The sequence below is a fragment of the Macrobrachium nipponense genome, chromosome 2 (genome assembly GCF_015104395.2).
Source record: "Macrobrachium nipponense isolate FS-2020 chromosome 2, ASM1510439v2, whole genome shotgun sequence".
Classification (NCBI taxonomy): Eukaryota; Metazoa; Arthropoda; class Malacostraca; order Decapoda; family Palaemonidae; genus Macrobrachium; species Macrobrachium nipponense.
In genome coordinates, this window is record NC_087201.1 from 54,877,076 (window position 1) to 54,899,916 (window position 22,841).

The window sequence follows — 22,841 nt, forward strand, 5'->3', positions numbered from 1 at the left end:
AGTCACGACGCGTTTCCGAACACTTCACGCGAGTTTACGACTAGTTTGCGCATTGGCACTACCGAGTTCGTGCCAATGCGTGCCACAAAATCGTGCAAGTGTCAGCCCTGCTTAATGTAGCATCAATAAGCGGAAACTGATGCACTACAAAACCTAATCACGGGGCTTAGGTGCCAAAGATGTGAGACAGACTGCGCTTTATCAGTGAAATAAACCAAACTAGACACCCTAATGTTATCTCAATGCAATATAGCATCTAAGACCACATAAGACCCTGCGTCACGGGAGTTCAGCCTAGATGAGAAACCATGTGGATGCTCTACTTGGATACCAAAATAAGGGATTCCGCATCTGGTTAGCCCATGTAGGGGGTCTGGCCAAAAGAGTTATTTATTTGCCCGCTGAAAAATGAGTTCATTCCTGCAAGTTAATCCCACAGACTCACAATTGAAAGTTAAGGTACCAACCTCCGAACTAATGATAAATTGGTTAGGGAAACAGCAATTCATAGAGAGAGAGAGAGAGAGAGAGAGAGAGAGAGAACTTGTTGAGGTCACTAGGTATCCTAATGGAAAATATTGCAAAATATTCAGCTTTCATATATGTATCATAAATAGCAAAAGAGAACAAACTGTCTGTGGCTGAGTACCCTTGCTCATTAGTTCACCATTTTTAATACCTGAGAGTAAACCACCTTCACCTATATTAGACAAGCTCAAGAGCTAACCACCAACCTCTTTAGCAAAAGGTAGAACACAATCCTCTGTCTTGGGCTTCCCTCCGGTGCAATCCCCAATATTGAGTGAGATCCACTCAATAGCTACCCAAACACAATTAAGTGCAAAAAATTCATGGTACCATATTTCTTAAATACCATACATTTTCAGAAGTGAGTTACCTATCCCAAACGTTCTATATCAGATCAGCCTCTAACAAAATTATAGTATTCTTTGGGTATTAAAAACTACAATAAAATAATTGATCAGTCAAAGCATTTTCAGTGATTACAACTAAATGCGACTCAGCCGATGAATACTTAAAATCATACTAACAATTTCAACTAGAAGGTGCTCATATAATGCATCTCTAAACAATACCACTGGTATAGTAGAACAATCAGTACTAGTAACTGCAAACTTTAGGCAGTATGTTAAGTCAATAACAACAGCTCCAAATCAACAATGTGTAATTGGGGTTAGAACAGAGAAATAGAATATAGAATTTAGGCCAAAAGCCAAGTGATGGGCCTATGAGGTGCTTGAGCGCTGAAAGGGAAATTAAGACTAGAAAGGTGTAACAGAAGGAAAACCTTACGATTGCACTACGAAACAATAGTTAGAGAGGGTGGAAAGTCAGATTAAAAAAAGGGGAATGTACACGGATGGACAATAAAACGAAACAAAGGTATTGCGACTGGGGGCCGATGGGACGCTGCACTGACGGCAATACCCACCCACGGGGTTAATGGGGGGTTAACAAAGTTATAAAACCTCTACTAATATCTGTAAAAAATGTGGTTATACTGAAACAGTTGTGCACACCAAGCAAAACTTGGACATTACTACTTCAAAAGTGTGGCAAATATAAATTTGGATTCAGCTGGTCTAAACAGTCATATACATGTTGTATTAAGAATACTCACATTAAGCCTATCACACTAATGTAAGCATAAAATATTTATAGCTCTTATTATTTAAAATAATGCATAGATGACTGCTGGAAAATATCCAATATTCCCCAAAAGGTTACCCACTGAGCTGACCTAAACTATTCTTTGACAGCTCTCCTTTAACTTTCAGCCTCGCTGAAAATGCCCGACTACTATTGTTATTATTGTCTCTTGAGGGTTAATTGCCTATGATATTCAGTGTGATTCTGAGGGCCGGCAGAAGTGAGCTACCTCATTCATTGGCCATCGTCCAGGAGATTCTTCTAACAAAACCTACCCCACTGGACAAGCCAGAGGCCCATTTCCTTGTGTGCCCCATTTACGGCATGATAATCCATTTTCCAGTTGGTTAGCTATTTAGCTCGCCTGAACTCGCTGGGAGTTTGCTCTATAAGTAAAACTGTTGCTATTAATACACAGCAAAACACTGGGAGGGAATCAGAGAAAAATATCACACACATTTATCTCATTCGTATCTGCAGGAATATCACTAGCAGTCACAAGTGAAGTGGTGATAATATCCCTGAAGCGAAAAAAGAAAAAATACTTCGGGTAAAAAGAGAACTGTGATTTTTGCGTCCATCGAAATACTTTCATGTGTGCATTTTTATCCTGGAGCCAATTTTCGCGTCTGTATACAAAATTCTGTGGCTTGCATTTAATTTTTATCGCCTTTTAGCGGGCAAAATGTCAATTAACTATAAACATCTTGACATTATTTCATTTTGTGTTCAACGACTGAGAAAATAGAATGACTTTCCCCTCTCACGATCATGTAAAATTTCACTGCTCCTAAGTAATAAACATGATACAGTTTAATTCACATTTTACTTTATTTTATTGCAGGTGTCGTCATTTCGGAGGCGTAAATGAAGTACCGAGGAAATGCATCTTCATTTGATTTTCCTATTCTCTGGGGGAGGAAGAAACCAGGACTGCAGAATTTCGTCTTCTGTCCTGACGTTTTGAAATCCGTGGTGAACTCAAATTATCACCCGGTTATTTGCAGCCTTTTTCACAAAACGAAATTCCCCAGCTAACAGTCCAATCACAGCACAAATTACTGTCGACAGCCACCTCACGAGACACTTCGTGATCGATCTCTCGCGAGTAATGACTCTAATATTTTTCTTTAAAACATGAAGGAAATATTTAATAGAATCTTCGAGAGTGATATACGGTTTATCAACAAACGTTTGTAATTCCCAATCTGCCTTAGGGGAAGCGCTTACAAATAAAGATTTTGAATCATAATCATAGTTATTACATAAAACCGCGCACGCAAATAATGAATTGATAAAATGAATCTCGAACCATTTCTAATTAAAGTAAAAAAAAAGGGGGAAAAATGGAAACCAAAAGCGTATTTCTCAATAAACGCCAATATAATCCAAACAAGATCCAATGCGAAGTTCTCCGTAACAGTCTGATATAAAACATAGGTATATCACCCTTCTGTCCTGCAAAGCCACATCCGCAATGGTTCTTGAATTCTCGTTTGCTATTGAACTGTAAAGCAAATATTGGTCTTTGCTGGGCTTTGACAGCGGATGGAAAACCTTTCCCTCCCTTGAACGCAACCACTAATTCGATTGAACCGAACTCGAGAGAAATTTTAGGTCAACACCATTTCATAAACCAAGTCAATGGCTTAACGAATGGGCGGTTATCAGCAATTAGAAGAAAGCTACGGGATGACGGAGATACAAACACACACATAGACAAGCACACATAAATGTATACATTATATACACACACATATATATATGTGTGTGAATATATTTTCTTGATAAAAGGGGCGTCCGTCAGATTGGGGGAAAGCCAATCGATGAACGAGGAACACATCTGAGAACTTGAAGATAACGAGATAAAAAAATAAAGGAAGTAAAAAATAATATTTGTGAACTAAATTACATTCGTATATTTGAATCTTCATTGACCGAATGATTTGGAGCCCAAGGACACGACTTGGATTCATTCGTTTGCCTTGGATGACATGGATTCAGACCGGCCATGACCTTGGATAGTGAGGTCTCGACTGATACACAGCTAAGAAAGGGAAACAAGTGAGGCAAATCGTTGAATAAAGGAACACAGAAGGACCCATAAATTAGAATTCCTGAAAGGTTGGTAGAGCTATCTTTTGTGTAAGTGAATCGTGGATGGGTGATTCGGATATAAGAAAAAAGGGTTGAAAAGATGATTTCCATATTTAAACATTAGTTATATATCAAAGAATGAAGAGTACGGAGGTAGGTATATTTCAAAGTGGAAACCTTAGCGTGAGAGAAACGATGGATCGGTGTGTTTGACTTGCTACAGCCAGATGAAGAAATTGTCAAAAGTACTGGGTAGATGGCAGGGAAACTATGGTGAAACAGATGAGTTTGAATGGCCGAGGGACAAGCAAATAGACGAAAGATAAGACGCAAGAATTAGAGCATTTATGGACTGGAACTAGGTCGTCACTGTTTGTTTGTTTGTTTATTTTGGTGTGTTTTTACGTTGCATGGAACCAGTGGCTATCCAGCAACAACTGGACCAACGGCTTTACGTGACTTCCGAACCACGCGAGAGTTGTTGACTGTTGTCTCGTTTCTTTAGATTTTATACACACACACACACACACACACACATATATATATATATATATTATATATATATATATATATATATATATATATATATATATATATATATATATATATATACATTTATATATCATGGATATAATATTATATATAGTTTATGAATTATTCAGGAACAAGTAAAACGACAGTCCATTAAGCAACTACATAAAAACAAACGTTCTGGGGAAATGCACAAGAAATAAAGGAATAGTTGAATCAATTAGGAGGTAAGAACTCAGGTGTGGCCACCGCTCCACAGGGAACCAATTGCGGACACCATACAATCGCGGAGAGGAGGAAGAAGGAAAATAAATAAAAGGAGGGGTAAGAACAAGCACGGAAGTGAAGCAAGAGAACCAATTAGAAACTGGAAGTAATCTCAATTTATTCTGTTTTATGTATGAGGCTTTTAAATGATCAATTCCTAATTTGTCGTCAAATACATGTGAGGGTGTAAATAAAAATAAGTAATTGTATATATATATATAGATATTATATATATACATATATATATATATATATATATATATATATATATATTATACACACATTTTTTTACCTTTAGCTCTTGGGAGGAAGGGTTCAGAGTATTAGGGCTCTGCTGGGTGAGATTTCTAGCACTATAACCTTTTCTAACGTGGCAGCAGCACAAAGCAGCAACGCCTAACTACCAGGTACCCGACTGACTGCGTAAGCCAACGAAAAAGACGGCACTAAATTAAAATAAAAAAAAAGCAAAAGTTGGTTCTAGCTGTGAGGCTAGAGTGCCCGCGTGTGCGTAAGCCAAGAAGTAAATCCATACGAGAAGACAAAACATCACAATTTCCCATTTAGACTTATTAGAACTAACCAATATTTAGGAGAGAGAAGACATGACAGCAAAACTGGATTTATTTCGAAGTCAGATAATTTTCAAAATATTATCAATATTTTTCCATAACAGTAATCAGGATATCAAACTTTCTACCAATTACTCTTGTTGTGGCTTCAGGACAAGCCTAGTTTGAGGGATGTGCATCCAATTCTCTACATGTTTTTTCTCTTTTTCTTTTTTTCTCAGGTCTTCTAGGGATACTCGTGGTGCTCCAGGATTATAAAGTACTACTTCCACTTCAGTTTACCATAATTTTAATATGTCCGCTTTTAAACCTAGACACTTTTCTATCTTTCTCTGATTTTTTGTCCTTGATTCTCGTGTCCATAGTGAGGCTACTTAATGTCAAAGATACTTTCTGAGTTTATTTACCAAGATGAGGTCTGGTCTTTGTGACTATTAAATGATCAGGTTCTTCCTTCATAGTCACAGAGTACACTGATTATTTTTCCTTTTTTTCCCTAGCAATTTCCTGATATATAGCAGTAACATCCGTCTGAACACGACAGACTACCTTCCCAGGCCTTCCGGTACAGAACCTTGAAGTATCGATTCTTAGGCAATGCTAGTGATTTAGTTGTGTGGTTCGTGGTTCTATCTTTAGTTCGAACTTGAGGCACACACGTGATGTTGATACTTGGCCATCTATTTATTTTGTGCATAACATGTAAGTCATGCTTGGCCTTGTATTGCCATCAACGGGGTTTAAGCTTCCTTCTTGAGTTTTCCCCAGGCCAGCTACAAGTCAGCCTCTGGTATTGGCCACGGATTTGTTTGTTTTTTCAATTCTCCATCCCTAGGCTTGTGATTCTTTCCGTATACTTCCCAGGATTCTCATCTACAATGTGATATATATATATATATATATATATATATATATATATATATATATATATATATATAGAATATATATATATATATATATATATGATATATATGTATATATATATATATAGTATATATAATATATATACATATATATATATATATATATATATATATATAATATAAATATATATTATGACGGAACGTCACAATTATTTGTAAAAAAAAAATAACTCTGTAAATAAGAATTTTGTGTAACTATGAAATTATCGGGTGTTTAAGGTTCAACGCCATCTCATTATCAGTTATGTTAACTATTCTACATTATCCTTGGTTTCTTTCCTTAACTTAGTCATACAGATATTTGCATTCCCTAGCTTTCGTTAAACTTGTAAATTGTATTTTTCGTTAGAGAACTATTCAGTGCAGTGTTGAAAACATCTTTTTCTTTTGCTTATCATTACTAGTGTTTTTGTGATATTACGTGTGAAAGTAATTATATTGGATTTTAAGTTTTTTTATTTAAGTATTAAATTAACGATAGTCTTTAGTGTTTAATTAAGATCCTGCTGGATTGGAGAGGTAATTAAAAGTGGTTAAAATAGAGGTGAAAATAAATAATACGTGAAGCAGACAAAAAGAATATTTTTGTTGGTGGTGATATTTTAAATTTATGAGGGATAATTGAGTGATTACAGACCAGCAACATCCCCACACCTAGCCACCAGGTAAGATTCACTCAAGTCCCGTCATAAGTGGGGGCCTGACCGGGATTGATCTAGTCTTTTTGTTTGTGACTATTTAAAGTGCAAAGAAACTTAAGTGCGTTGTTTATATAAGTGATAGTTATTTGTATTGACGGTTTTCTTTGTTATTTTCTTAACAATCCAATCCAGCATTTCATATCTTCACACGTACGCTGAATGGTTCTCTCACTCAAAATCGGTATCTGTAAAATAAAGGATAGACCAGTAATTAAATATTAATTGGTTGGGTTCTGTGCTATGTAGCCCTTCTACTCCCGCCTTATTTTACGAGCCAAAATCAAGGTTCTCTTCTGCCATAAACTACTTCTTACATGCATTTTGTGCTAATCTAGATATCATGTTTGTGCGCTATCGTGAGACCTTCGATCACTAATTGATCTCGGCCTTTAGGTTGGCCATCCAATTTCAGTTAATCTATTTTCAGACTGTATTCTATTTGCGGTCTCTTTAAAATTGTCTTGAGAAATTGTTGTAAACTTCATTATGTTTTAAATTAATGGCATAACCTACTGTGAATATAAGACATTGATATAATCTCGCTCTATTAACATTACTTGGGGTAATCCTTCAGAATGTCGTTTAATTTAGAGAAATTTATGAACGATATTAAAGGGGAAATTTTGAGTTTACGTTATGCCAAGAAACAGGAATTATTGTCTGTAGCCCAGAGATGTGGTCTTGAGGTCGATCCAAAACATGTGAAAGCTGTCATTATTGGTAATATCCTGCAATTCTTAATAGATAAGGGAATCATCGAAGATGATGATGAGGACGTCGATGAATTGCGATCCCTTACTGGAGCATGATGCCATTCCCCTGGAATAGATCCAAATATTGAAAAGTTGCGTCTTCAAATACATTTGCAAACAAGACCAACAGAAAAACCTGCTGCACTAGAACTTCAAAAGCAACAGGTAGAACTTCAAAAGCATCAGGAATTATTGGCGTTGGAGTATGAACACAAGTGTAAAGTGGCTGAACTAGAGATACAAAAGGAACAGAAGTCGGCAAATATTACAGATTAAGCTGAAAACTGATGGAGAGATACCCAGTCAGTTTCGACATACTCAAGCTAAAAAGCTACTTCCGGATTTTGATGAAAAGGACCCAGAGATATTCTTTACAACGTTCGAAGACACTGCTAAAACCTTGAAGTGGCCTCAGGAGCAATGGGTAATGGTTGTCAGAAATCAGTTCAAAGGTAAGGCAGCATATGTAATCTCTCAGATGGTTAAAGTAAAGGAGTATGATGTGATTAAAAAGGCAGTTTTAGATGCTTATGCCATCACAGCTGAAGGTTATCGGCAACAGTTCCGCCACTCTTACAAAACGCCTTCACAAACTTTTGTTGAATTTTGTAATGACAAAGTTAGGCAATTTACAAAGTGGTGCAAAAGACAGGTGTTTCAGATTTTGAATCCTTACAAAATCTTATATTAATGGAAGAGTTTATTAGGAAATTACCAAGTAACATTGCTACCTTCATTCTCGGGAAAAGAAAAGAGAAACCAATTTGTTGAAAGCAGCCAGTTTAGCTGATGATTATTATTTTGATCCATAAAACATATAAACCATTTAACAAATCTATTCCTTCATCATCCACAGCATATTGTCCTATTGTAAGCAAGGAAGGGCATCCCATAGAGAACTGTCCTAATCCTTCGTGCAAAAAGTCTGATGTTGGAAAGAATTCTCCGAACCCTAATAGGAAGGATAATAAAACATTTCATGTTGCTGCTCAAGAATTAGATGAGGACGTCTTCAAACCTTTCACTTGTAAAGGCACCGTCAATGAGTATTCAGTGACTTGCTTACGGGATACAGGATCCGGATCCCCCAAACTGTGGTAGCTCTGCCCTCACAGGACTTCATACTGAGACATGAGTATGTTACCGTTTCTGACCTCAGTACCACCAAATCCATGACCTTTGGCAGAGGTGAATTTACAGATGTCCTACTATCAAGGTAATGTTTTAATTGCAGTTTCACGAGATCCTTTGCCTTGTTCATCTATCCAGCTTTTAATTGGTAATGATCTTGAGGGGCCATTGTTAATCCAGTAGTATCTGATCCTGATATTCTTATAGAAAATGAGTCAATAAATTAAATAATGTGTTATTCAAATGGCATCAATTAAACCAATTGTTATAGATAATGGCAATAGAGTAGAGAAGACATTAGACCTTATAAATATGACCAAATCAAACTTCAAGGACTTGCAGAATAAAGATCCTGTACTTAAGGCTCTTGGAAGAAAGTTGCAGACCCAGATGATAATCCCAAAAACTCCTTACTTTTATCTTGATAAAGATTTGCTTTTTCGACATTTTAGGTCCTCCAAAGCACCAGCAACCACAACATGGTTTGACTGTCATCAACTTGTTGTGCCACTCTCTCTAGTTCCAGCTCTTCTTGAATTAGCCCACTCTCATGTGAACCACTTGGAGTCAACAAGACTTACTCTACCTTGGCTGACGACTTCTTCTGGCCTGGGATGAAGAAGGACATTCAACAGTTTATTAAAGCATGTCATCATTGCCAGACTACAGGCAAACCCAATGAGAGACTTCCACCAGCTCCTCTTCAGCCCATATTCCGTACCAAAGTTTCCATTTGAGAGGATTATCATAGATTGTGTTGGCCCAATGCCTAGGACTAAGCAAGGTAATGAGTATTACTTACTGTTCTTTGCCAACAAACTAGATAGCCCATAGCAGTGCCAGTAAAGTAAAGAATATAAATGCTAAAAACTATAATTGGTCAACTTGTCAAAATTTTCACAACCTATGGATTTCCAAAGACATTGCAATGTGATAGAGGCACAAACTTCACTAGTAAGATTTTTCAACAAGCTAGGATGGAGAATTCAATATTCATAACATATATGCTTCTGCTTATCATCCCCAAAGTAATGGTGCACTAGAAAGGGTTCACCAAACTATTAAAAATCTACTTCGGAAGTACATGCAGGAAACTTCAGAACAGTGGGATAAAGACATTGATCTTCTGATGTATATTATACGAAGTGTACCACAAGAGTCCATTGGAGTGTCCCCTTTCGAATTAATGTTCGGAAGAAAGCCCCGTACCACTCTCAGTATGGTGAAGGAAAATCTAATTCACAACAAGGAAGAGGAGATTACAAAACATTTTGTCATATCTACAGGACTTAAAAGATAAAATGTATCACTTCATGTATTTGCTAATACTAATATTTTGCATTCCCAGGAGAAGATGTCCCGCTTATATGATAAAAAGGCAAAGCTTCGTGTTTTCAGCCAGGAGATGAGGTGATTGTCTATCATCCAATACCCGGTTCCCCTTTACGTGAAAAATTTATGGGACCTTACAAAGTGCTTCAAAGAATTTCTAAGGTAAACTATGTTCTCTCTACTCCTGATCGTAGACGATCAAAGCAACTAGTGCATGTGAATTTGTTGAAGGCATATCAAGCACCTACTCAAATGGTAAGTCATCTCTCAATTTCTTCTGAGGCGAAAAATACTACCACTAGAGGAAAACTTCCACAGAATTGCTCCTAGATCTTCCTGAAGATGATCAACTAATTAACTGGAAAGACAAACACCAACAGTCAGATTCTAAAAATCCTTGCCGTTATTTTACAGGAATACCATCTCCTCAGAGAAAATTACTATCTCAATTGCTCTCCAGGTTTCATGATGTATGTTCTGACAAACTTGCAGGAAGTCAAACCATTCAACATGACATCGTCATCGAGTCAGGTGTTTAACTCCCATACGCCAGATGTACTACCGTATGGTGGGCAAGAAGTTTGGACTCGTTGAAACAAGAGGTACAGTATTTACTAGATAATGACCTTGCAGAACCAAGCACTTCACCATGGGCTTCACCTGTCTCCTAGTACCTAAACCTAATAATCAACTAAGACTCTGTACTGATTATCGTAAGTTAAATAAGGTAACCGTAAAAAGATTCATTCCCATTACCTAGAATCAATGATATCCTTGATAGCATTGGTAATAAGAAAATTCTTACACGGATAGACTTAATGAAAGGCTATTACCAAGTGCCTCAACTCAATCAGCTAAAGAAATCTCATCATTTATAACTCCATTTGGGTTATTCTCTGGTATAAGGTCATGCCATTTGGTGGTTTTAACTAATGGATTCGCCAATGCCACCTGACAAAGGATGATGTCAGAGGTAATAAGAAAATATGAAAGACACTTATGTATATATGGATGATGTGGTGGTAGCTATGACGACTGGGACGAAACTGCAGACCCTCGAAGAACTCTTCCATCGCTTCAGATCTTCAAGGTTAACAGTTAATTTGGCCAAGAGTGCCTTTGGGAGAGCTAAGGTAACTTATCTAGGCATACCATCGGATGTGGAAGTATAATGCCCAAAGACGCCAACATTGCAAGTATACTTGATTATCCAATTCCAACAAACAAGAAAGAGTTAAAATCATTTCTAGGAATGACTTCATACTATTCTCGCTTTATTAAGAACTACTCTGAAATCACAGCTGCTTTATATAATTTAACATCTCCAAAGATCTCTTTTTATTGGGAAGAAAAAAGCATCAACAGCTCTCTAATAATCTCAAAAAGAGTATTTATATCTAAACCTATTCTTAAAGCCCCAAACTTCAATCAAGATTTTTTACTCCAGGTAGATGCAAGCAATTCGGGATACGGTGCAGTACTACTACAGATGTCATCAGCTTGCAAATGGAGATGAGCCGCCACGGACTACTTGTTTCCAGTATCTTATTTCTCAGCTCATTCAAAGGTTCACAAATTAGATGGGCAACCATAGAAAAGGAGCTTTTTGCCATCATAGCTGCTCTTCGTCACTTTATCCATATTTAGAATGCAACCACAAGGTCATCGTCTATACAGATCATCGACCTTTAACCTTCCTGGATAGATCACGACTACTGAACGACAAATAGTTACGCTGGTCGTACTATCTAACAAGATATAATCTTGAGCTCCGAACGATCCCAGGACATCAAAACAAAATTGCCGACTCATTATCCAGACTTCCCGCCGTCTCTCATCCCAGCCATCCTAAGTAGGATGCTCTTTGGGGGGGAGGATCTATGACAGAACGTCACAATTATTTGTAAAAAAAAAAATAACTCTGTAAATAATTTTGTGTAACTATGAAATTATCGGGTGTTTAAGGTTCAACGCCATCTATTATCAGTTATGTTAACTATTCTACATTATCCTTGGTTTCTTTTTTTCCTTAACTTAGTCATACAGTATTTGCATTCCCTAGCTTTCGTTTTAAACTTGTAAATTGTATTTTTCGTTAGAGAACTATCAGTGCAGTGTTGAAAACATCTTTTTCTTTGCTTATCATTACTAGTGTTTTTGTGATATTACGTGTGAAAGTAATTATATTGGATTTTAAGTTTTGTTTTTTTTATTTAAGTATTAAATTAACGATAGTCTTTAGTGTTTAATTAAGATCCTGCTGGATTGGAGAGGTAATTAAAAGTGGTTAAAATAGAGGTGAAAATAAATAATACGTGAAGCAGACAAAAAGAATATTTTGTTGGTGGTGATATTTTTAAATTTATAAGGGATAATTGAGTGATTACAGACCAGCAACATCCCCACACCTAGCCACCAGGTAAGATTCACTCAAGTCCCGTCATAATATATATATATATATATATATATAATATATATATATATATATATGTGTGTGTGTGTGTGTTGTGTGTGTGTGTGTGTGTGTGTGTGTGTGTGTGTGTGTGTGTATAATATATCATTCAATAATAGTCTCAAGTCATTAACGATATTTGAAAAAAGAGAAAATATTGTGCTCCTCATGGTACCGAACTATTATGCTTAATTCTTTTCTCAGAAAGAGATTTGCCATAAACCCTATATAAAAACTTGTAATTGTCAAGACAAAGGATTTTACAACTTTGTTATGGATTAGATTTTCAGAATCACAGAATAATTAACAAAGTAACCAGAAACTTACAACATATATACCGCATGCACACATTTGTATTCATGACTGCTGTGTGCACTTTAATAATTAATAATATATATATATATATATATATATATATATATATATATATATATATATAATAATGTGTGTGTGTGGTAAGGAGCTTTGAACATCAGATATGAAAATTATATATATATATATATATATATATATATATATATATATAATATATATATATGTAGCACGCATCTCGTCTGCCCCTACCACCAAACCATTTTTCCTTCAAATCCCCACACTCCCATCGACGACTAGCACCGGCTTTTATTTTTCTGTAAAAGGAAGTTATTGAGATGGCTATTTGTCTGTCCGTTCGCACTTTTTCAGACCGCCCTCAGATCTTAAAATCTACTGAGTCTAGAGGGCTGCAAATTGGTGTGTTGATCATCCACCCTCCAGTCACCAACCATACCAAATTGCTGCCCTCTAGCCTCCGTAGTTTTCATTTTATTTTAAGGTTAAAAGTTAACCCTGATAGTGCGTCTGCTGCCACTAAAGGTGCCAACGACACAGGCCAACCACCGGCCGTGGCTGTGATTTTCATAGGTTGTGGCGAAGAGTTTCATACAGCGTTATCCGCTGTACACACAACTCAATATTCGCCAAAGAAACTTAAGCGCATTTTGTACTTGTTGCTGTTGTGATCATTCTTTGTATGATCAAAATAGATAATCTTGATTAATCTTTACTTTACATTAGACAATCCAGGGTCGAAATGGTGATGACTGATAATCCAGTTGTCTTTTAGAAAATACACGCTTTTCTTTCCTGTGATCAGTTAATAATTCTGTCTTTAATTCTTTGTTTTAAATAAACTAGTTAATCAAAACCGCGTCATGTGTTTCTTCCTTTCTAAGATAAATGACTGACTGACATTCAGTTTTTCCGGGCAGTGCCTGGTTGGTCAGCTAGTATATAGTAAAGATAAGAAAACAGAAATCAGATATAGAGCTAAATCCAACAGCGGAAAAAACCGCTATCGCTCTCAATAGGGAAAAAAGGTTTTCATTCTTCTTATTATATTGTTTTAGCAAGCTCTACAAATAATAAATGATACTGTATAAAACTGCTGAAAATGTGCGACTGGTGAAAGGTAAAAAGCCCCTGAGATTGGAGCTCCCTTTTCTCTCTAAATCCCGAATAGTCAGTTGGCTGGAAACAGTCCACGTTCATGAGGGAACCGCCTCAAGTTGGACTCAAGCTGGCTGCCACCCTCCGCACACACATGAGCTGATCCCTGGTGGATGGAGACTCGACCAGCACCTGCAGGGGCTGATGCCTCTATCCGGCCACCATTCAGCGAGGGAAGACGAAGGATCAGCGAGACTACCTGTCACATCACATTACTACATGTCCCCAGCTGGTGGCGTCCCTTGGCAAGAAAGAAAGGTAGCCCCATGAGCCGTTTTCGTTTATTTTTCATTTCTTTTTTTCTCTTTTTTATTAGTGGCTAACTTTATTTTAATGTGAAAATATAAAATAAGTTTTAAAATAAAGTCAAATTTATTATTAAAAGGTAATATGTGCCAATAGACCAGACATGACGTTGATTGACAACATTAAGAGGAAAGTATCACTCATTGATGTCGCAATACCATGTGACACCAGAGTAAAAGGAAAAGATTGAAAAAGTATGAGGCAGTAGATGAGAGAGAGAGAGAGAGAGAGAGAGAGAGAGCGAGAGAGAGAGAGAGAGAGAAGAGAGAGAGATGAGTTTGTTGACTATATCAAGTTATACCTATAAAAAACTGAAATATAAATACATCACTGATCTTGACCCTGCATTTAAAAATGGCCTGCATAAGCGCTCTACTAGCCTGTTGAAGTAGTGTCAAGGAGAATAGTCAGAATCCAGACTTCGAATAAAAATGAAACCCTGAAAATCTCTACGGGTTATACAACGCTTATTTAACTACAGTTTATGGCCTCTGAATAAAATTAAAATTGACTTTCAAAATTACCTATTTTAGACTGTTGAAGCAGTAGTCGTGAACTACTCGCAAAACTTGTGAACACGTGTGAACTGCTCGTGCATGCGCAAACTGTTCGTGAAGTGCTGTGAACTAGTCATGAATGCTCTGCATCAAGGCGTGAAGTACATGTGACCGTGTCAGGGGGAAAGCACGACCATGCTGCGACGACACCAATGCGTGAACATGTCGCAAACTGGTGCGCATCTCCGGCATCGTCCCGCACTGTTCGCGACGAGTTCACGAACAGTTTGCGCATAGTTAACGAACCGGTCACGAAAAATTTGTCGCGCCAAAATTTTGAACATTTAAAAACTTTCATCCCGACATGTGATGCAGTCACGACGCGTTTCCGAACACTTCACGCGAGTTTACGACTAGTTTGCGCATTGGCACTACCGAGTTCGTGCCAATGCGTGCCACAAAATCGTGCAAGTGTCAGCCCTGCTTAATGTAGCATCAATAAGCGGAAACTGATGCACTACAAAACCTAATCACGGGGCTTAGGTGCCAAAGATGTGAGACAGACTGCGCTTTATCAGTGAAATAAACCAAACTAGACACCCTAATGTTATCTCAATGCAATATAGTATCTAAGACCACATAAGACCCTATGTCACGGGAGTTCAGCCTAGATGAGAAACCATGTGGATGCTCTACTTGGATACCAAAATAAGGGATTCCGCATCTGGTTAGCCCATGTAGGGGGTCTGGCCAAAAGAGTTATTTATTTGCCCGCTGAAAAATGAGTTCATTCCTGCAAGTTTAATCCCACAGACTCACAATGAAAGTTAAGGTACCAACCTCCGAACTAATGATGAATTGGTTAGGGAAACAGCAATTATAGAGGAGAGAGAGAGAGAGAGAGAGAGAGAGAACTTGTTGAGGGTCACTAGGTATCCTAATGGAAAATACTGCAAAATATTCAGCTTTCATATATTGTATCATAAAATAGCAAAAGAGACAAAAACTGTCTGTGGCTGAGTACCCTTGCTCATTAGTTCACACATTTTTAATACCTGAGAGTAAACCACCTTTCACTATATTAGACAAGCTCAAGAGCTAAACCACCAACCTCTTAGCAAAAGGTAGAACAACAATCCTCTGTCTTGGGTTCCCTCCGGTGCAATCCCAATATTTTTTTTTTTTTGAGGTGAGAATCCACTCAATAGCTACCCAAACACAATTAAGTGCAAAAAATTCATGGTACCATATTTCTTAAATACCATACATTTTCAGAAGTGGAGTACCTATCCCAAAGAAACGTTCTATATCAGATCAGCCTCTAACAAAATTATAGTATTCTTTGGGTATTAAAAACTACAATAAAATAATTGATCAGTCAAAGCATTTTCAGTGATTACAACTAAATGCGACTCAGCCGATGAATACTTAAAATCATACTAACAATTTCAACTAGAAGGTGCTCATATAATGCATCTCTAAACAATACCACTGGTATAGTAGAACAATCAGTACTAGTAACTGCAAACTTTAGGCAGTATGTTAAGTCAATAACAACAGCTCCAAATCAACAATGTGTAATTGGGGTTAGAACAGAGAAATAGAATATAGAATTTAGGCCAAAAGCCAAGTGATGGGCCTATGAGGTGCTTGAGCGCTGAAAGGGAAATTAAGACTAGAAAGGTGTAACAGAAGGAAAACCTTACGATTGCACTACGAAACAATAGTTAGAGAGGGTGGAAAGTCAGATTAAAAAAAGGGGAATGTACACGGATGGACAATAAAACGAAACAAAGGTATTGCGACTGGGGGCCGATGGGACGCTGCACTGACGGCAATACCCACCCACGGGGTTAATGGGGGGTTAACAAAGTTATAAAACCTCTACTAATATCTGTAAAAAATGTGGTTATACTGAAACAGTTGTGCACCACCAAGCAAAAACTTGGACATTACTACTTCAAAAGTGTGGCAAATATAAATTTGGATTCAGCTGGTCTAAACAGTCATATACATGTTGTATTAAGAATACTCACATTAAGCCTATCACACTAATGTAAGCATAAAATATTTATAGCTCTTATTATTTATAATAATGCATAGATGACTGCTGGAAAATATCCAATATTCCCCAAAAGGTTACCCACTGAGCTGACCTAAACTATTCTTTGACAGCTCTCCTTTAACTTTCAGCCTCGCTGAAAATGCCCGACTACTATTGTTATTATTGTCTCTTGAGGGTTAATTGCCTATGATATTCAGTGTGATTCTGAGGGCCGGCAGAAGTGAGCTACCTCATTCATTGGCCATCGTCCAGGAGATTCTTCTAACAAAACCTACCCCACTGGACAAGCCAGAGGCCCATTTCCTTGTGTGCCCCATTTACGGCATGATAATCCATTTTCCAGTTGGTTAGCTATTTAGCTCGCCTGAACTCGCTGGGAGTTTGCTCTATAAGTAAAACTGTTGCTATTAATACACAGCAAAACACTGGGAGGGAATCAGAGAAAAATATCACACACATTTATCTCATTCGTATCTGCAGGAATATCACTAGCAGTCACAAGTGAAGTGGCGATAATATCCCTGAAGCGAAAAAAGAAAAAATACTTCGGGTAAAAAGAGAACTGTGATTTTTGCGTCCATCGAAATACTTTCATGTGTGCATTTTTATCCTGGAGCCAATTTTCGCGTCTGTATACAAAATTCTGTGGCTTGCATTTAATTTTTATCGCCTTTTAGCGGGCAAAATGTCAATTAACTATAAACATCTTGACATTATTTCATTTTGTGTTCAACTCGACTGAGAAAATAGAATGACTTTCCCCTCTCACGATCATGTAAAATTTCACTGCTCCTAAGTAATAAACATGATACAGTTTAATTCACATTTTACTTTATTTTATTGCAGGTGTCGTCATTTCGGAGGCGTAAATGAAGTACCGAGGAAATGCATCTTCATTTGATTTTCCTATTCTCTGGGGGAGGAAGAAACCAGGACTGCAGAATTTCGTCTTCTGTCCTGACGTTTTGAAATCCGTGGTGAACTCAAATTATCACCCGGTTATTTGCAGCCTTTTTCACAAAACGAAATTCCCCAGCTAACAGTCCAATCACAGCACAAATTACTGTCGACAGCCACCTCACGAGACACTTCGTGATCGATCTCTCGCGAGTAATGACTCTAATATTTTTCTTTAAAACATGAAGAAATCTATAGAATCTTCGAGAGTGATATACGGTTTATCAACAAACGTTTGTAATTCCCAATCTGCCTTAGGGGAAGCGCTTACAAATAAAGATTTTGAATCATAATCATAGTTATTACATAAAACCGCGCACGCAAATAATGAATTGATATAATGAATCTCGAACCATTTCTAATTAAAGTAAAAAAAAAGGGGGAAAAATGGAAACCAAAAGCGTATTTCTCAATAAACGCCAATATAATCCAAACAAGATCCAATGCGAAGTTCTCCGTAACAGTCTGATATAAAACATAGGTATATCACCCTTCTGTCCTGCAAAGCCACATCCGCAATGGTTCTTGAATTCTCGTTTGCTATTGAACTGTAAAGCCAAATATTGGTCTTTGCTGGGGCTTTGACAGCGGATGGAAAACCTTTCCCTCCCTTGAACGCAACGACTAATTCGATTGAACCGAACTCGAGAGAAATTTTAGGTCAACACCATTTCATAAACCAAGTCAATGGCTTAACGAATGGGCGGTTATCAGCAATTAGAAGAAAGCTACGGGATGACGGAGATACAAACACACACATAGACAAGCACACATAAATGTATACATTATATACACACACATATATATATGTGTGTGAATATCTTTCTTGATAAAAGGGGCCGTCCGTCAGATTGGGGGAAAGCCAATCGATGAACGAGGAACACATCTGAGAACTTGAAGATAACGAGATAAAAAAATAAAGGAAGTAAAAAATAATATTTGTGAACTAAATTACATTCGTATATTTGAATCTTCATTGACCGAATGATTTGGAGCCCAAGGACACGACTTGGATTCATTCGTTTGCCTTGGATGACATGGATTCAGACCGGCCATGACCTTGGATAGTGAGGTCTCGACTGATACACAGCTAAGAAAGGGAAACAAGTGAGGCAAATCGTTGAATAAAGGAACACAGAAGGACCCATAAATTAGAATTCCTGAAAGGTTGGTTGAGCTATCTTTTGTGTAAGTGAATCGTGGATGGGTGATTCGGATATAAGAAAAAAGGGTTTGAAGATGATTTCCATATTTTAAACATTAGTTATATATCAAAGAATGAAGAGTACGGAGGTAGGTATATTTCAAAAGTGGAAAAACCTTAGCGTGAGAGAAACGATGGATCGGTGTGTTTGACTTGCTACAGCCAGATGAAGAAATTGTCAAAAGTACTGGGTAGATGGCAGGGAAACTATGGTGAAACAGATGAGTTTGAATGGCCGAGGGACAAGCAAATAGACGAAAGATAAGACGCAAGAATTAGAGCATTTATGGACTGGAACTAGGTCGTCACTGTTTGTTTGTTTGTTTATTTGGTGTTTTTACGTTGCATGGAACCAGTGGCTATCCAGCAACTGGACCAACGGCTTTACGTGACTTCCGAACCACGCCGAGAGTTGTTGACTGTTGTCTCGTTTCTTTAGATTTTTATACACACACACACACACACACACACATATATATATATATATTTATATATATATATATATATATATATATATATAAAACATTTATATATACATGGATATAATTTAATATATATAGTTTATGAATTATTCAGGAACAAGTAAAACGACAGTCCATTAAGCAACTACATAAAAACAAACGTTCTGGGGAAATGCACAAGAAATAAAGGAATAGTTGAATCAATTAGGAGGTAAGAACTCAGGTGTGGCCACCGCTCCACAGGGAACCAATTGCGGACACCACAATCGCGGAGAGGAGGAAGAAGGAAAATAAATAAAAGAGGGGAAGAACAAGCACGGAAGTGAAGCAAGAGAACCAATTAGAAACTGGAAGTAACTCAATTTATTCTGTTTTATGTATGAGGCTTTTAAATGATCAATTTCCTAATTTGTCGTCAAATACATGTGAGGGTGTATTAAAGTTAAAAATAAGTCGGTAAATGTATATATATATATATATATAGATATATATATATATTTTTATATATATATCTTATACATCTATTATATATTCATATAAGAAATATATATATATAGATATACATATATATATATATATATATATATATATATATATACATATTATATTATATATATATATATATGTATATATATATATATATACACACATTTTTTTACCTTTAGCTCTTGGGAGGAAGGGTTCAGAGTATTAGGGCTCTGCTGGGGTGAGATTTCTAGCACTATAACCTTTTCTAACGTGGCAGCAGCACAAAGCAGCAACGCCTAACTACCAGGTACCCGACTGACTGCGTAAGCCAACGAAAAAGACGGCACTAAATTAAAATAAAAAAAAAGCAAAAGTTGGTTCTAGCTGTGAGGCTAGAGTGCCCGCGTGTGCGTAAGCCAAGAAGTAAATCCATACGAGAAGACAAAACATCACAATTTCCCATTTAGACTTATTAGAACTAACCAATATTTAGGAGAGAGAAGACATGACAGCAAAAACTGGATTTATTCGAAGTCAGATAATTTTCAAAATATTATCAATATTTTTCCATAACAGTAATCAGGATATCAAACTTTCTACCAATTACTCTTGTTGTGGCTTCAGGACAAGCCTAGTTTGAGGGATGTGCATCCAATTCTCTACATGCTTTTTCTTTTTTTCTCAGGTCTTCTAGGGATACTCGTGGTGCTCCCAGGATTATAAGTACTACTTCCACTTCAGTTTACCATAATTTTAATATGTCCGCTTTTAAACCTAGACACTTTTCTATCTTTCTCTGATTTTTGTCCTTGATTCTCGTGTCCCATAGTGAGGCTACTTAATGTCAAAGATACTTTCTGAGTTTATTTACCAAGATGAGGTCTGGTCTTTGTGACTATTAAATGATCAGGTTCTTCCTTCATAGTCACAGAGTACACTGATTATTTTTCCTTTTTTTCCCTAGCAATTTCCTGATATATAGCAGTAACATCCGTCTGAACACGACAGACTACCTTCCCAGGCCTTCCGGTACAGAACCTTGAAGTATCGATTCTTAGGCAATGCTAGTGATTTAGTTGTGTGGTTCGTGGTTTCTATCTTTAGTTCGAACTTGCGGCACACACGTGATGTTGATACTTGGCCATCTATTTTATTTTGTGCATAACATGTAAGTCATGCTTGGCCTTGTATTGCCATCAACGGGGTTTAAGCTTCCTTCTTGAGTTTTCCCCAGGCCAGCTACAAGTCAGCCTCTGGTATTGGCCACGGATTTGTTTGTTTTTTCAATTCTCCATCCCTAGGCTTGTGATTCTTTCCGTATACTTCCCAGGATTCTCTCTACAAATGTGGATATTATATATATATAAATATAAGATATATATATATATATATATATTTCTATATATATATTAATATATATGTATTATATATCTGTTGTATATATATATATATATATATATATATATATATACATACATAATAGGAATATTATATATAAATATATATATATATATATATATATTGAATATATATCATATATATCTATAGATAACATAACATATATAATAGTATATATAATAGATGAGAGATAGATATATGAATTATATATTATATATATATATATATATACATATATATATATATTATATATATATATAATATATATTATATATATATATAATAATATATGTGGTGTGTGTGCTTGGTGTGGTGGTGTGTGTGTGGGTATACATTATCATTCAATAATACGTCTCAAGTCATTAACGATATTTGAAAAAGAGAAAATATTGTGCTCCTCATGGTACCGAACTATTATGCTTAATTCTTTTCTCAGAAAGAGATTTGCCATAAACCCTATATAAAACTTGTAATTGTCAAGACAAAGGATTTTACAACTTTGTTATGGATTAGATTTTCAGAATCACAGAATAATTAACAAAAGTAACCAGAAACTTACAACATATATACCGCATGCACACATTTGTATTCATGACTGCTGTGTGCACTTTAATATAATATATAATATATATATATATATATATATATATATATATATATATATATATATATATATATAATGTGTGTGTGTGTGTTAAGGAGCTTTGAACATCCGATATGAAAATTATAATATATATATATATATATATATATATATATATATATATATATATATATATATATATATATGCAGCACGCATCTCGTCTGCCCCTACCCACCAAACCATTTTTCCTTCAAATCCCCACACTCCCATCGACGACTAGCACCGGCTTTTATTTTTCTGTAAAAGGAAGTTATTGAGATGGCTATTTGTCTGTCCGTTCGCACTTTTTCAGACCGCCCTCAGATCTTAAAATCTACTGAGTCTAGAGGGCTGCAAATTGGTGTGTTGATCATCCACCCTCCAGTCACCAACCATACCAAATTGCTGCCCTCTAGCCTCCGTAGTTTTCATTTTATTTAAGGTTAAAGTTAACCCTGATAGTGCGTCTGCTGCCACTAAAGGTGCCAACGACACAGGCCACCACCGGGCCGTGGCTGTGATTTTCATAGGTTGTGGCGAAGAGTTTCATACAGCGTTATCCGCTGTACACACAACTCAATATCGCCAAAGAAACTTAAGCGCATTTTGTACTTGTTGCTGTTGTGATCATTCTTTGTATGATCAAAATAGATAATCTTGATTAATCTTTACTTTACATTAGACAATACCAGGGTCGAAATGGTGATGACTGATAATCCAGTTGTCTTTTAGAAAATACATGCTTTTCTTTCCTGTGATCAGTTAATAATTCTGTCTTTAATTCTTTGTTTTAAATAAACTAGTTAATCAAAACCGCGTCATGTGTTTCTTCCTTTCTAAGATAAATGACTGACTGACATTCAGTTTTTCCGGGCAGTGCCTGGTTGGTCAGCTAGTATATAGTAAAGATAAGAAAACAGAAATCAGATATAGAGCTAAATCCAA